The sequence below is a fragment of the Phocoena sinus genome, chromosome 4 (genome assembly GCF_008692025.1).
Source record: "Phocoena sinus isolate mPhoSin1 chromosome 4, mPhoSin1.pri, whole genome shotgun sequence".
NCBI classification, from domain to species: Eukaryota; Metazoa; Chordata; class Mammalia; order Artiodactyla; family Phocoenidae; genus Phocoena; species Phocoena sinus.
Window position 1 is genome coordinate 10,446,502 of NC_045766.1, and position 17,640 is coordinate 10,464,141.

General features: G+C 36.0%; 1 protein-coding gene across 5 annotated transcripts in view; it reads left to right on the top strand.

Moving 5' to 3' along the window:
• Positions 1–17,640, top strand: part of ANKRD28 (ankyrin repeat domain 28) — a 175,981-nt gene that overhangs the window by 68,697 nt on the left and 89,644 nt on the right. The window lies entirely within an intron of this gene.

Here is a 17,640-nt window from a genome sequence, read left to right on the forward strand (position 1 = left end):
TATATTTTTTTCTTTCTTTTGCTGAATCCCATATGAAAGTAAGTTATAGACATCATGACACTTCACTGTTAAATACTTGTGTGCATTTCAGATGAGGGTTCTTTTTTTGTGAACTTGAAAGAAGAGACATGTCTATAAAATTTATAATATATCTAACTTGATTGTGAGATCAAATTTGCTTTCTGTGAATAACATTATACACAAAGGCTCATCTGTTTGGGGTCTCGCAGTAAATAAAGACATACGGTTTGAAAATTCCTCAAACTTTTAAAGATGCAGTGGATTTAACATTCAGGACTGACATGACGGACAGTTTTAGAAAGAGTGGGCATATGGATAATTTCCTTCCATATATGTTTCTCCAGTGGCCAGACGTTTTTTAATTTACTAGACTGAGGCTGAAAATATATAATTAACTATAATAAGATCAAATTTATTAATGTATATGTTTTTACTGGAAGTGACTGTTTTCAGTATCTTTTTCGTACATAATTCAGTTCTCTGAATGATGGAGAGTAGGGAGAGGTCATGATTCCTAAGGTCCCTATAGCAACAGCAAAACAGATTACCTGGAATTGATTGGCCAGTTCTAAGAAAGCTGTGCTCTGCCAGCTCATCTCCAACTCTCATCTTTTCCCTCATTCTTTTGGACAGTACTATTGTGACCACTTGATGTTAAGTAGGTATAAGAGGTATTTATCTTATTTTTAAAGGTTGAATTAACTGAATAGATTTGAATCTTTAACTAAAATGGTTCATCATTACACTTTTTTTTCCTTAAACATTCCTAAGTGAATTGCATTTAAGTTTACATTTATTGGAAACATGCACCTAGTTCAGGATTTATTTTAAACGGAGCACTGGTCACTTTACGTAACTGGGGTGTTCTAGAGAGTCTACTTTCCGTAAGACAGAAAATAACTATAGGAGTATAGACCAAGGAAAAGGAGAAAAAGGCTTCTCTTCTGTTTAACTCTAGTATTTTTTGTTTGTTTTAAATAGAACTAACAAATCTCATCTTGGTGAGAAAGTTTGGACTATAATCCTACTTACCATGGTTAATTTCTCCATCATTACAAAGTCTCATTATAGCCAACTGCTTTTCTGCCATAGTAATCAAATTATCTTAAGTTTTTAAAATTTTATGCTCAAAAAATCATGTTTGAGCATCAGTTTATTCTGCTGTGATGTCCTTGGGAGGTATTGTGTTGTCTGTAACTAGTGTGTGACCCCCTAACTTTTATGACTTTTAGCTTCTGCTTTTCTCCTTATCGATTCCTTTCCTTGCTTACTTTTAAAACATCGTTTCTTAACATCTCCTAGCTTGTTCTCTTGCTCTGAAACTTAGAACCAAGCTTAGAACTAAAAGTCTGGTTAGTGCTTCAAATCAGTATGAGAGTGACTTTGTCTTCAGTGATTCATGGGTTTTTGACAAATTTTTTTACAGTTGCTTTTCTCGTGTGACTCTTCACAGTTGAGAGTATAGTCATAATTATCAGATGTGTTAAGTCTTTGGCCATTGTTCTAATTTAGGATGGTAGTTTTTGTTTGTTTTTTTTCTATTTTTGTCCTCTATGATAAGGAATTGCATAGAGTTTTAAGAGGCAGGTATGTATGTTTGTGTATGTGCAGGTGTGTGTAATAAAACTTACACTGTTTTGTAATATAAAACCCACTCTTGATAGGTAATAAAATATTTTTAAGCTTTATGTCAGTGCGACAGTGGTGTTTTTCTAAAATAGATTTATTTAAATGAGTATTTGAGAATAACAGCTAACTTTTTTTGAAATTTACATTTTTTGCAGTTATTTTTGTAAAATTTTAGAGTGGGTAAAAGAGCTCACATTTGGTTCTATACTGTTAAGTAAACATTGTTAATTATTTTAGGTTAGCTTCTTGAGTCACATCCTGAAGTTCTGAATACTGTGGACCACTAACTAGCATCTTTCTTAGTAACACACCTAATTGATTTTTTAAAAACTAATATAAAAATTACACATTCATATTATTTGGTCTGAGAAGGAAGTCTTTTATTGTAGAAGCTAGCTGAAATGATTTCACCAGAAAATACTGGAGTTTTATATTTGGAGGCTTTGGGCCACAAGTAGTTGACTGAGTAAATATAGGTTTATTGCTTATATAGTAATTTAATCCAGAACAAGGTAATTGGTGGGGGGTTGGTTAAGACAGTAATGTCATACCTCTGAGTGAGCTTCTCTGTGAGACTTGGCTTTCTCCTCCTGGTAAAGAAATGATTGCTGTATCCTGCACTCAAGACAAACAGCCAGAGAAAGTGGAAAGGAAATTCTCCCTGTACATTTCCTTTTTTTCTTTTTTAATCAAGCAAAAAGATCTTTTCCAGAATCCCCACAAAACTCCCACTGAGTTTCCTCGGTTACAAGCCCACTGTAAACCAGTCCACCAGCAGAGGTAGAAGGGGATTAACTTTTTGCTTAGATCAGTCATTGTTCATCACCTGGTTCATCCCCTAGGGTGAGAGGCTTATCATCAGTGATTATATTGCACTCCATATCTGGAGAAAATCAGCATTTTCATGAAGGAATAAAAGGGAAATAGTTGTTTGGATAGGTAACCTAGTAGAAGAAGATTTTTTATTGCCTAAAAATAGTTGAAATAGCAAACTTTTAGAAGAATAAGTCACTTGGATATGGAAGAAGCACTGTAAAACAAACAGGTGAAACGGTCAAAAAAATTTAAAGGCAGATTGGTATACATAATGTGAAGAACAGTTGGAGCATAAGTTGTAAGACCTAAGTGCTTCTGTCTTCTTACCTTTATGCTACATGAACAAATCCATTTCACTTATTAGGACTCACTTTTCTTTTGTAAAATGTGTGGGATTACATTAATGGCCTTCATGTTTTTTTCACACCCCAAATTTGGGATGCTCTAAAAATTCCAAGTGACCTTGAATGACCTCCTGCTTTTGCCCAGAAGGTTTCATTTTTATTTTCAGGTTTATGTGGCCAAAATAATAATAATAATAATAATAAATGCCTTTCCCTAGGATTTACCAGAACTTAATGCCATGCCATGTTGTGGAGCCCAAATAATTAAATTTGAAATATTAATAACATATTTCAGAGGAAAGGTATGACTTTATAAGAAAATTTTCTACAAGCAGAAATTGTTTTTCTTAATCCACAGTGATAGAAATTGGTGTTAATTATAGACTTTATTTCAGAGACAGTGATGTACCTAAACATTTTTATGGTACCTGCTTTAACTCACACAGCAATCTTGTAAAGTTGGTAGGTTAACATTTCCATCCCACCAATAGGTGACAGAACTAAAACTTAGAAAGTATATAGCAGAACAGACATTTGAACCTATGTAGATTTGACAGAAGCCGGGAAATAAAAAAGTAAATTGGAGAGAAATATTTTTTCTTTTGCCAAATAGTGCCATAAAGCAATAATTGTTAAAAAATGGATTTTTCCCCCTAAAAGTTATGTCCACATTCTGTGTGGACTCATACCTTTTAAACTGTAATACAAATGTGATCCTGATTTTCATAGTCAAGTGCTATTAAAATTTTAGCATTGCAAATGGGTGAATAAACAAGCCTCCCTTAGTGCCATGTTCTTTGGCTGGTTAAAAATGTCATTCGAAGTAGTGTCAGACTGGGGGTAATTATAATCTAGCCAACACCGTTTTTAGTGTTTAAAACAGGAAGTCTTAGATTATGACTTCTGTGACTGTGACCCTTTTTAAACTCAAACAAATTGATTAAGAGCTAGTCAGCAGATCTTGCCTGTATCATATAAACTTGATAATTTTGAAAATGCTACCTTGTATATTTTTCATATTGGTTTCTGAATTTAGATGTACTTTTTTATTCAGAATATTTGGGGATTGATTTTGCCAAAGTAGTCTTCAAAATTATTAACATCTTCTAAGCTTTCAAAAATACTTTCTGGGATCATTGAAATGATGTTGCTTTTACTTTGTCAGATAAAGTGTTTGGCAAATACATACATGTACGTGTATGTACATCACACAAGCAGATCATTTGTTTTCATTATTATTGTAATAAGGTAGTTGGCAGTTTACACAAAGTAGTAAACCATAAGTTTACACAGGTTGCCTGAATTCCACCCACCCTCATTCTTCACAGTGTTCTCTAGTCTTTTCTAGAAATTAGCAAGAAGTGCTCTAATCTTTAATAAATCTTTCTTGTGACCACAAGTCGCTTCTGCTGGCTGTCAGTACACCAAGCTGTTGATGTTTCTGGAGAGGTTCTTAAAAACCTCCTTACTTGAGGTTATATGAACTCTCTGTCCCAAAACTGTATGTGTGTACATGGTCTTCTGTAGTTACAGTAATTAGTATTGTGGCCTGCAAACCTCCAGCCCCATCTCAAGTGTACCCACCCAGTTCCCAGCTGGCTTCCACGGAGCATGGAGTGAAACCAGGGAGGTAGTGAAGAGAAGAACCAGGTCGGCTTCCACCCTGGAGAGGGTTGCCCTGTAGTTTCTCCATCCCTAGAAACTGCACCTCTCCTCTGTTCTTGCCAGTGCTTCTAGATTTCAGCCTCAGATTTTCAAATTTTCTTCCCCAATGTTCTTGTTCCCTCCAAGATCTGTAAATGAGCGTATGTTCCATGTCATTGTGACTAAATGGCTGTTATGCTGGTCCTGAAACAAAGGAGGTTTTGTCTAATGAAACCAGCTGTTTTTTCAGCTAGAAACTGGTGGTGATTTATCTTTGTATTCCATTCATTGTTTTTTATTTGGCATATATGTTTCTTCATTTTCCTTTTTTTCATCCCGTATATTTGGGGAATCAGTCCATACCAGTCTAGAGAGAGCTTCCTTATTCTTTATAATCACATAGTTCTACACTTAGGTGTTTATAACAATTTATTTAACCAGTCCCCCTCTTGGAGGGCATTTGGATTATTATTAGTCTTTATTGCTAATTGGTAATAAATGAGATAAATTCACCAAGTAAACAGACATTCTGGTGGGCAAGCAAAACTTTAATTAATTTATTTTTTAAGTAAAAGGTTTATTTAGAGGGATACATACTCCATAAACAGAGTGTAGGCTGACTCAGAAGGCGAGTGCATGGAAGCAAAACTTAGAATGTTGGGATTTATTATGAATTATTTAAATATATTATCAACTTCCCAAATAGACTAAATGTCCTCTAAGTTCTTTATTTGAAGCAATTTTAGTGGACATGTTTGTATAAATTGGTGGTGGGTAAATAAGGATAGTTACATAGCATAGTGAAAATGTCATAGATTGTGTCCTAAATTTCAGCCTGAGCTGAAATTACTGATTGGCCTGGTAAGTCTCGTCTAGCACCTCTGCCTATTTTTATTTAAGTTTTATTGAGGTATAATTGACATGCAATAAATTGCATATATTTAAAGTGTATAATTTCATAAGTTTTGACATGGGTGGGTATGTGCCTGTGAAACCATCACCACAATCAATATAGTTAACATTCCGAATCATCATTCCCAAAGGATTCCATTTGCCCCTGACCTCTGATCTGCTTTGTGTCACTATAGATTAATTTGAATTTTCCAGAGCTTTATACGATATGTCCTCCTTTTATCTAGCTCTTTTCTCTCAGAATAATTATTTTGAGATTCATCCGTGTTGAGGCATGTGTTAACAGTTCATTACTTTCTGTTGCTGAATAGTATTCAGTTGTCTCAATATACACAATTTGTTTATTCACTCACCTGTTGATAGAGTTTGAGTTGTTTTTCTTTTTCATCTATTACAAATAAAGCTACTGTGAATGCATGTCTACAAGTCTTTGTATGAACATATGCTTTCCTATCTCTTGGGTAAATATATGTTGGTGGAACGGTCAAACCATATGGTAGGTGTATGTTTAACTTTTTAAGAAACTGCCAGCGTTTCCGAACTGGTTATACCATTATACATTCCCACCAACGGGATATGAGAACTACAGTTTTTTCCACATCTTGCCAATATTTGGTATGATTAGTCTTTTCTAACCTTAAACATTCTAATAGATGAGTATCTCACTGTGGCTTTAATTTGCATTTCTGAGATAACTGATGATGTTGAGCATCTTTTCATTGCTTCTTGGCAATCTTTGTATCCTTGGTGAAATGTCTTTTCAAATGTTTTTGCTTGTTTTTTCCCTTATTGGATAGTTTTCTTACTTTTAAGTTTTATATGTTCTGGACACAAGTCCTCAATCTGTGGCTTTATTTTCACTCTCTTCTGAGTGTTTTTGGAGAGCAGAAGTTTAAAAATTTGATGATGTCCAATTTATCAATTTTATTTTTTTATGGATTTTTGTTTTGGTGATGTGTCTAAAAAAGTCTCTCTTGGTGTCACATAGATTTTCTCATCATATCTTCTAGAAGTTTATAGTTTTATTAAATTGTACATTTAGATCTACAGCCTATTTCAAGTTAATAATTGCATGTGGTACAAGGTGTATGTCAAAGTTCACTTTTTTACATATGGATATATCCAGTTGTTAAAATATTTGTTGCAAAGCGGGGTTCCCTGGTGGCCTAGTGGTTAGGATTCTGGGCTTTCACTGCCATGGCCTGGGTTCAGTCCCTTGTCGAGGAACTGAGAATCCCACAAGCCACAAGGCGTGGTCAGAAAACAATTTTTTTGTTGAAAAGACTATACTTTCTTTACTGAATTGCCTTTGCATTTTTATCAAAAGTCAATTGCCGATATATGTGTAGATCTATTTATGGACTCTGTTATGGTCCATTGATGTATTTGTGTAGCTCAACACCAATACCACACCATTATGATACTATAGTTTTATAGTAAGTCTTGAAACCAACTTTTTTCTTCTTCAAAATTGTTTTGCCTTGTGCTTCCCTGGTGGCGCAGTGGTTGAGAGTCCACCTGCCGATGCAGGGGACACGGGTTCGTGCCCTGGTCTGGGAGGATCCCGCATGCTGCGGAGTGTCTGGGCCCGTGGGCCATGGCCGCTGGGCCTGCGCGTCCGGAGCCTGTGCTCCACGGCGGGAGGGGCCACAGCAGTGAGAGGCCCGCGTACAGCAAAAAAAAAAAAAAAAATTGTTTTGCCTATTCTAGGTCCTTTGCATTTCTGTGTGAATTTTTAGAATCAGTTTGTCAGTCTTTGGGGGAAAAGGGAAATTGGAATTGTGTTGATCTATAGATGAAATTGGCAAAAATCAACATTTTAGCAATCTTGGTTCTCCTTACCTATGAATAAGTTATATTTCTCCATTTATTTAGGTCATTTTTAATATCCCTCAGCAAATTTTGTAATTCCACATTTACATCTTTTGCAGATTTATCCATATTTTATAAATTTTGTTCCTACTATAAATGTTATTTAATTTCAAAATAGGCTAATTATTCTCCACTCCTGAGATAATTTTTCCTGAGTACTTTATCCAAGGTTCTGGGAGTGATGAGTTTTTCTGGTTTGGCTGGTAGGAACAGGACACTGTTTCCTGTGTGCGAGCCAGGCACTGTTCCGTCTAATGCGTGCATTCTCATCGATGATGATATCACCTCCAACTTGGCAAAAATTGTGTTTTTTGTTGGGATGCATGTGTGTGTGCGTATGTGTGAAAAATCTTACATAGTACCATGATTTGTGGCCCTCTAAAGGGCCGAAGTGTATAAATTAGGTATACAGTGGTATTAAAATTTCATGGGGGCAATTAGGGAGAAAAAAATCTAAAAAGGCTCTTGGGTCAGGGTGATAAGGAAAAAAAAGGTTGAGAAACACTGCTTTAATTATTTTGGATGCTCCTTTTCATGAGTCTCCAGTGGTATTCTTACACACGTCATGTGCTGCTCAGTACTCAGTGGAGTACACGAAGGGATATTCTGCAGGTCTCTGAGATTCTCTCCTTGTACCATCCTCTCCTCTCTGTTACTCTGTCCTGAGAATTCTAATCCTGGTTTTCTCCCCAGACTGTCAGCTCTGTCTCTTCAACTCAGGGAAATATGCCTATTAAAAATATACATAGCTCTGGAAAAGCCATTGAGAAGCATTTTATTGATTGAAACAGCTGACTGACATTCCACTGAATGTTTTCACACTTACACCTTACATATTTTGTGAAATGGCAATTTTTTATTGTAGTCCAGCAGTATTTTTTATAAAGAAATTCTGTACATTAGTTTTCAAAACACTGGTGTTGCATTTGATAATTAAAATTGCCCAATCGGGGACTTCCCTGGCAGTCTAGTGGTTAAGAATCTGTGCTTCCACTGCAGGGGGTATGGGTTCGATCCATGGTCAGGGAACTAAGATCCAACATGCTGCAAGGTGTGGCCAAAAAAATTAAAAAAAAAGAAACCAAAAACAAAATTGCCCAATCATAGATGGCATCACCTCTGCTCCCTCTTACTCTTATAAGACCTGGTATTGATATGTAATTTTGGTGTTTTATTTTTTTATGAAAAGCAAGTAAGTCGTAGCCTAGGAGTAGCTGATTACTGCTAAATTTATAGAAGAGAGTAAATTCAGTATTCAGAATAGGATGCTCTGTGGACTTGTCTTTTTAATATTACTACTGATAGAGCAATATCTAGATTAAAACATGAATTAATTACTAGATTCAGAACTTCTTAAATAGAATTTGCCCCAGGGCAAGAATCATGCCTTCCACTGTGTAAGACAGATAGCACTGGAAATGGATTTTGGAGGTCTGGTAGTTATATCATCTGTTATAGATGAGGCAAAAATAAGACCCCTTGAGTTTATTTGGTCACTTCCATTTAGCAGAAATAGCTTAAGAGCCTGGATTTGTTAATGTCCAGTTCAGTTTTCTGCCCATGTTGTCTCCCCTGGCTTGACACCCCTCATTTCTGCCCAGTGGGTTACTATTACAGCAAAGTTCTTAGCTTTTCTCTTGTAGCCTTAAGTATATAAGCCCTTAGTAAATACTTGATAGCCTGATTTGATATAATTTGGTATGTTGGTTCCTTCCCTTGACGAATATGTGCCACTTACCATGCTGGGTATTGGGGAGACCAGTCATACATACTTTTTTCCCCTGTTGTTCATGCTCTTTCCCGACTCAGGATATCAGTTGTGCCCACATTGTCTCCAACTCCCTTTACCTCGTCTTCAATTTCTGTTCATTCTGCAGATTGCAGTTTATGTCAGGCAGAACTCTACGATGGCCTACAAAGTTCTCATTCCCTGGTGTACATCTCCTGTATAATCTCCTGTACTGTAAATACGATAGGATGGCACTTCTGTGATGAGTTTATGACATCTGGCACAGTTGGCTTTAGGAAAGTGAGATTAGCTGGATGGACCAGACCTAATGACATGAACTCTTTAAATCTGGATCTAGAGTCAGAAGCAAAAGGAGTAAGGAATGTGATATGAGGCAGATTCTCTGCTGCTGACTTTGAAGATGGAAGGGGCCACATGCCAAAGACTGTGGGACTGTGGGAGCAGAGGGATCCTTCTGGCTGACAGGAAGGAAAATTGGAACTTCAGTCTCTCAACTACAAGGAACCAAATTTTGCCTGAATGAGCGTAGAAGTGACCTTTTCCCTTAGTCAGGCCTCCTTTTGAGAACACAGCCCGTTGACACCTTGGTTTCCACTTTAAGAGCTACCCTGAGCAGAGAACCCAGCCAATACCATACTTGGACTTCTGCCCTACAGACTGGTGAACTAGTAAATGAGTGTTGCTTTAAGCTGCTGTACTTAATGGTAATTTGTTATGCAGCAATAGGAAACTAATACAAGACTTAAGTATCTCTTTTTCTGGAACACCTTTCCTGGTCCCCCAGGTAGTATTATGTTAGCCTAATAGATGGCTGTAGCACTCTGAACTTCTCCTTTGTAACACTCAATTTATTTGTGTCATGTTCAGTAACTCTCTGGAGATACAGACCTTGTTTGTGTTCTGTATTTATACCCAGTATAGTCATCCCTCAGCATCCATGGAGGATTGATTCCAGAACACCCTCCCCCATCTCCGCCAGACAACCAAAATCTGTGGATGCTCAACAAGACCCTTGTATAAAACGGTGTAGTATTTGCCATTTGTATAACGTACGCACATCCTCCCATCTTCATGTATACTTTAAATCATCTCTAGATGACTTACAATATCTAATACAATGTAAATAGTATGTAAATAGCTGTAAATACAATGTAAATGGTATATAAATAGTTGCTGGCCTGGGACAAATTCAAGTTTTGATTTTTGGAACTTTCTGGAATTATTTTTTCCAAGTAGTTTTGATCCATGGATACAGAAGGCCAACTGTAAGTAGTAGCCATTTAAAAAGTGTTAGAAATGAGTAAATAAAAATAAGGCATAGTCTCTGACTTTAGCAAGTCTATAATCCAGAGTGTTTGGCTGTATTGTTTGTAGGTGTCTTCTTGTTTGTGTCAGGGGTGTGTGGGTTTTGGGTTTGGTGGGTGGGGGCAGTCTACTGTCAGTTGCCCAAGTGCAATTAAGCTAAACAGGCTTCTTTCCACAGTCTTTTTGCCTTGCATTCCCATCAGTACTTGTTTAGACAATTCAAATCACTTTGACATAGGAAGGGTGAATTCTTTAAAAAAGCAAAACCAAAAAAACATGTGTGCTTGAAATGCAGGCAGGCAAAGGCTCTCGTGAAAAATAAATTTATCATTTGCACCATTTTGCTGATGGTCTATCAGAGCATTGACTTTAAAGGGACAGCTGGAGGTAGACCTGTTCCACCCTATTCTCTGCCGAGGGGACTAAATCCCATCTTCCCTCAATGCTCAGGAACAGAAGTTGGTTCTTAGGGAAGGTATTTAATAAAGTTTTTAGCATTTGCATTTCCCTGACAACCTCGAAAGCAGCTTTACTGTTGTATTACAAGTCTAAATCATACTCAGTAAATAGAAGTAAAGTTTGCAGGATTCCTGAGCATGACACAAAAGCAACACAGGAAACAATAGAAACGTTGCAGGTGAAGAGGGGATTCAGAGATGTCATTCAGTGTTAAGAACTGCCTAATAAAGCCAAGTGTATAGTTTTTTGATAACATGGGGTTCAGTTTTCATTCAGATCATGTTGCCAAAACAGTGACACATATAAACAAGTCTAAATAGCTAATACATTGGTAATTTTATGTAAACCAAAGTACCTGTAATAGCCAGAGTCAGATTTGGGAAAGGAAACTTCTTGTCCCATCCTATCCCAAATCATGTATTGACAAATAAAATATAAAATATTTTAGATGATAATTTTAGATTATCTACTGTGAAAGTGAGTGATTTGAGTCGATTAATTACTAAATATACATTTTTCATAAAACAACAGTGATAAAACCTTGAGATTTTTTTTGTATCTTAGCATAATTACTTGTTGAGGAAAACGTAAATTACATAAATATTTTAAACTAATAATGTATCATTTTTTTCCCTCAGTAGTTTTTCTAGAGAATCAATGATTTGAATATGACTTACCCAAGTGATTTGAAGCATGTTTTCTTGTACAAGTGCAAAAAATAATAATTTATTCATTTTAGAATATATTTGTCTTCGTATGAGAAAACAGTTACAAAATGCCATATGTCAAGTTTTTATCATTAGTTTGGAAGATAGATATGTACAGTGAGGGTTTTGGTGTTTTGTTTACATAGAAACTAGATTATTTTGTTTGTTTTCAGATTGCGTTGCACAAATTTCTGGTAATAAAATTTCTATTTTTATTCTCAATTCCCTTGTAGATCCAAATGGTAGTTGGGGGAAGGGCACGGGTGTAAGGGTGAGTAGTTTTCTATTCCAATATTCAGGAGACTTTCATTTTCATTTTGAACATTAGTTCAGGAGAATGAATCTTGACAAACCAACAAAGGAAGCTACTTTTCTTAAGCTGAAATATTGTTTCAGAGCCTGTCTTTTCTGCCAATTTTTTTTTAAAGGATTTCCTTTTTTAAAAAAAGTTGTATGTATGTGTGTATGTATGCATTTATTTATTTTTGGCTGCGTTGGGTCTTCGTTGCTGCGCTCAGGCTTTCTCTAGTTGCAGCGAGTGGGGGCTACTCTTCATTGCGGTGTGGTGGGCTTCTCATTGCAGTGGCTTCTCTTGTTGCAGAGCACAGGCTCTAGGCGCGTGGGCTTCAGTAGTTGCAGCATGTGGGCTCGGTAGTTGTGGCACGCGGGCTTCAGTAGTTGTGGTGCATGGGCTTAGTTGCCTCGCAGCATGTGGGATCTTCCCGGATCAGGAATCGAATCCGTGTCTCCTGCATTGGCAGGTGGATTCTTAACCACTGAGCCACCAGGGAAGTCCATCCCCCAATTTTTTGATGCATGTTTCCTCTTAGTTCAAATGTGTTTTAATTGATATTTTGAAAGAATGTTGAAGCACTCATGTCTGATTTTTTTCTCCTTTCTTGTAACCTTTTAAAAATTATGAAATATAACTCATTTAAAATATGTAGAACAAATATAGAATGTGATGAATTATTTAAATGTAACCACTACCCAGATCAAGAAACAGAACACTGCTAGCATCTCACAAGCGCCCTTTGTGCTCGCTTTGTGATTAGAACTGTTTCCTCCCACCCCACAATGTAACCAGTAATCTGACTTTTTTTTTGGTGGTATGCAGGCCTCTCACTGTTGTGGCCTCTTCCATTGCGGAGCACAGGCTCCAGACGTGCAGGCTCAGCAGCCATAGCTCACGGGCCTAGCCACTCCGCGGCAGGTGGACTCTCAACCACTGCGCCACCAGGGAAGCCCTGACTTTTATTATAGTCTCTTTCTTGGTTTTCTTTTATAATTTTGCCACCTAATTATTCCTCCCTAAAGCAGTATAATTTTGCATGTTTAATTAAATGAGTCATACAACATATATTCCTTTGGGTCTGGGTTCTTGTGCACAAACTATCTCATTTTAAAAATTTACCCATGTTATGTGTTGCTAAAGATTATTCATAGTATTCCACTGAATGCATATACCACAGTTTATCCATATTCTGCTGTTGATGGACAGTTGGGTTGTTTCCAGGTTTTGCCTGTTGTAAACAATGCAACTATTCATAAGCATGTCTTCTGTTGCAAATTACCGTGCATTTCTATAAGACATATACCTAGGTATAGAATTTCTGGCATATAAGGCTATGTGTATATTCAACTTAGAGAATGCTATATTCTTAAAGAATATACACTCCCATTAGCACTATATGAGAATTTTTGGTGGCCCACATCCTTGGACCATATTCTTGCTTTTTGTCTTATTTATTTAGCCATTCTGTGGTATGTGGTAGTATCTCATTATTTGTAAAGTTTGAGGGTTTTTTTTTTTTTTGATGACAGTGTCCCGTGCCTTTTTATATGTTTATTAGACATTCATATAACCTCTTTTATGAAGTGCCTGTTAAATCTCTTGCCCATTTTTCTTTTGATTTCTCTCTTTCCTTATTAATTTGCAGTAGTCCTTTATATATTCTGGATATGAACCCTTTGTGAGTTTTGCAGATATCTTCTCCCATTCCAATTTGCCTTTTCATTCTTTACTGTGTCATTGAACATGAGGTCTTAATTTTAATGTAGTCAGGTTTTTCAGTATTTTCCTTTATTGTTAATGCTTTTGAGTTTTTGCTACCTTAAGAAGTCCTTCCTTAACCTGAGTCGTAAAGGTAATATATTTGTTTCTCAGAGCTTTATCATTATGCTCTTTAAATTTAGCTTTATGATATACTTGCAGTTAAATTAGGCATATAATGTTAGGTAGTGGGGAGTTTTCCCCCCTTTCCAAGTGGGTACTGAATTGTCCCAGCACAATTTAATTGCCCATATTTTGTTGGACTGTTTTCTAACTGTTGAATTTTGAAAGTCCTTTGTATATTATGAATGCAAGTTCTCTGTCAGATATGTGATTTACAAACGTTTTCTCCCAGTGTATGTCTTGTCTTTTTATCCTCTTAACTGTATCTTCCTGAGAGCAAAAGTTTTTCATTTTGATGAAGTTGAATGTATCAGTTTCATGGATTTAATGTATCAGTTTCATGGATTGTGCTTTTGGTTTCACATCCAAGAGCTCTTTGCTTAACCTACTTGTTTTCTCCTATCTTTTCTTCTAGAAGTTTTAAAATTTTAGATGTGGCAGTTAGGTCTATGATTCTTTTTGAGTTAATATTTGTGTTAGGTGTTAAGTATAGATTGATGTTAATTTTTTGACATGTGGATATCCAGGACCACTTGTTGAAAAGATTATATATCCATTCAGTTGCTTTTTTACTTTTGCCAAAAATCAGTTGATCATATTTGTGTGGGTTGATATCTGGACTCTTTATTCTGGTTATCTCTTTCCCTTTTAATACCACACTGCCGTGATTACTGCAGCTTTATAGTAATTCTTGAAATCACATAGTTTAAGACCCCCAACCATGTTCTTTTCTATCAAAATTGCTTTGACTATTTTAATATCTTTGCCTTTCCACATAAATTTTAGGTTGTTACATCTACTATGAGTCCTGCTGGGATTTTGATTAGGATTGTATTGGATCTATATAGATCAAATTGACATCTTAACAATAATGAGTCTTCCAATCCATGAACATGGTATTTTTCTCTATTTAGGTTTTCTTTATTTCTTTCATGAATGTTTTGTAGTTTTCAGCATATAAATCTTGCAGATTTTTGTCAGATTCATACCTAAGCATTTCTCTTTTTTCTTTCTTTCATTCTTTCATATTGTAAATGTACAGTTTTTAAAATTTTGATTTCCAGTTGTTAATTGCTAGTATATAGAAATACAGTTGCTTTTTGTATGTTTACCTTGCATTCTGTAATTTTTCTAAACTCATTCTAGGATTTTTTTTAATAGATTCCTTGGGATTTTCTCTATATACAATACCTCATCTATGAACAGAGACAGTTTCATTTCTTCTTTCCCAATCTATATGCGTTTTATGTTACCAACTAGAACTTCAAGTATGAGAATGAATAGAAGTGATGAAAATAGGCAAACTTGCCTTGTTCCTGATCTTAGAAGGAAAGCATTCAGTCTTTTGCCATTAAATAGGATATTAGCTGTAATTTTTGTAAATTACCTTTATCAAGCTAAGGAAGTTCCTTTTTATTCCTAGTCTGCTGAGAGTTTTTTTAAAATCATGAAAAGATGTTGTTTTTTTAAATGTGATGATCATGATTTTTAAAAAAATATTACTTCTACAGTTTTTGGTTTTTTTAATTTTATTTATTCTTTGGCTGCATTAGGTCTTCATTGATGTGCACGGACTTTGTCTGGTTGCAGCGAGTGGGGGCTACTCTTCGTTGTGGTGCGCGGGCTTCTCATTGCAGTGGCTTCTCTTGTGGAGCATGGGCTCTAGGGCGCATGGGCTCAGTAGTTGTGGCTCGCAGGCTCTAGGGCACAGGCTCACTAGTTATGGCGCACAGGCTTTGTTGCTCTGCGGCATGTGGGATTTTCCCAGACCAGCGCTCGAACCCCTGTCCCCTGCATTGGCAGGCAGATTCTTAACCACTGTGCCACCAGGGAAGTCCAGGAACATTTACTATTTAAATTGCCCTCTGAATACTGCTTTAACTTCATATCACAGATTTTTATATATTTTCATTTTCATTCAGTTCAAAATATTTTCTAATGTCCTTTGAGATTTCCTCTTTCCTGGGTTATTTAGAATTAGTTTTCTTCTTTTATTCTACTTTACTATTAAAGTATATATTTTGATTTTCAAATACTTGGGGATTTTCCAAGTGTCTGTCTCTTATTGGTTTCTGGTTTAATTCTGTTATGGCCAGAGTACATCCTTTGTGTAATTTCAGTTTATTTTAATGTATTAAGGTATGTTTTTTGGCCCAGAACATGGTCTACCCTGATGAATGTTTCAAGTGCAGTTAAAAATAATGTTTATTCTTTTGTTCTTAGGTAGCGTGTTCTGTAAATATAAGTTAGGTTCAGATGATTACTAGTGTTTTTTTAGCTCATCTATATCTTTGCTAATTTTTCTGTTTACTTGTTTTCTTTGGTACTGGGTGAGGCATGCTGAAGTTTCTTGTAATTGTGGATCTGTCTCTCCCTTCCTTTTTAGCAGTTTTGCTTCCATGACTTTGAAGCTGTTATTAGGTACATATACACTAGTATTGTCATACTAATGAGGTTTTGTCTGCTTCTTATTTATTTTGGGGGTTTTGTTGGGGTTTTGTTGTTATTTATTTTTGATGAATTGACCCTTTAACATTATGTAATGTGCCTCATCATCCCTGGTAACTTTCCTTGTTCTGATTTTTCATCTGATATTACTAATAGAGATACTTTAGCTGTCTTTTCATTACTGTTTGCATGATATATCTTTTAACAACTTATAAACTTTCAGCATACATATATCATTGTATTTTAAATGGTTTCTTGTAGGTAGTATTGTTTTTATATCCAAAATGACAATGTGTTTTTTTTTTTTTTTTTTTTTTTTTTTTTTTTTTTTTTTTTTTTTATGCGTTACGCGGGCCTCTCACTGTTGTGGCCTCTCCCGTTGCGGAGGACAGGCTCCGGACGCGCAGGCTCAGCGGCCATGGCTCACGGGCCCAGCCGCTCCGCGGCATGTGGGATCCTCCCAGACCGGGGCACGAACCCGTGTCCCCTGCATCGGCAGGCGGACTCTCAACCACTGCGCCACCAGGGAAGCCCCGACAATGTGTTTTTTAATTATTGTGTTCAGATCATTACATTTAATGTGTTTATTGATATGGCTGGATTTAAGTCTGCTGTTCTGTTATTTTTGTCCCTTTTAACTTTGGCTCCTCTATTCCCTCTTTCCTTCCTTCTTTTGGATTATTTGGATATACTGTTTTTGCGAACTTAATGACATTTTGACCATATCTTTATTATTTTCTTAGTAGTTGCTCTAGGGATTATAATATAAATACGTGTCTTTTCACAGTCTACATAGAGTTAAAGTTTTACCACTTAAAGTTTAAAAAAAAACAAAAGCCCTTACTTTCCCCTCTTTGTGTTAGAGTTGCCATGTAATATATGTAATACACTGAATTCCTTCCCAGGTAACATTAAAATTTTTTGCTTTCAGTAAATTGTGCATCCTTCATATTTGAAGATCTGTTTCCCTCTGGTAGCATTTCCTTTCAGCTTGAAAAAACTTCCTTTAGCATTTCTTGTAGACCAAGTCAGCTGGGAATTAATTTCCTTTAGCTCTCTTTTATCTGAGAAATGTTTTTATTCTGGCTTCATTACTAAAGGATGCTTTCATGTCATACAGAATTCTTGTTTGACAGGTTTTTATGTTTTTATTTTTCTTCAGTTTTCTGGCCTCCCTGGTTTCTGATGAGAAATCCACAGTCATTTGAGTATTTCTTTTATATGTAACTTGCCTTTAAAGCAGGCTGAGGGAAAAAAAAAAAAAAAAAAAAAAGCAGGCTGAGGAAAACAATTTTTGTCTTTCTATTTGGGCTTTAACAGTTTGATTATGGTGTGTCTCAGTATGGTTTTCTTTGCATTTATCATATTTGTAGTTCACTTAACTTATTCAATGTATAAATTTATGTCTTTTACCAAAAATTGGGAAATTTCCAACGATATTTCTTCAGATTTTTTTTTTCCTGTGTCAGTTTCTTTTTCCTCTCTTTCTGGGACTCAGTGACACAAATGTTAACCTTTGATATTGTCTCAGATTGGTATTGTATTCAATACAGATAT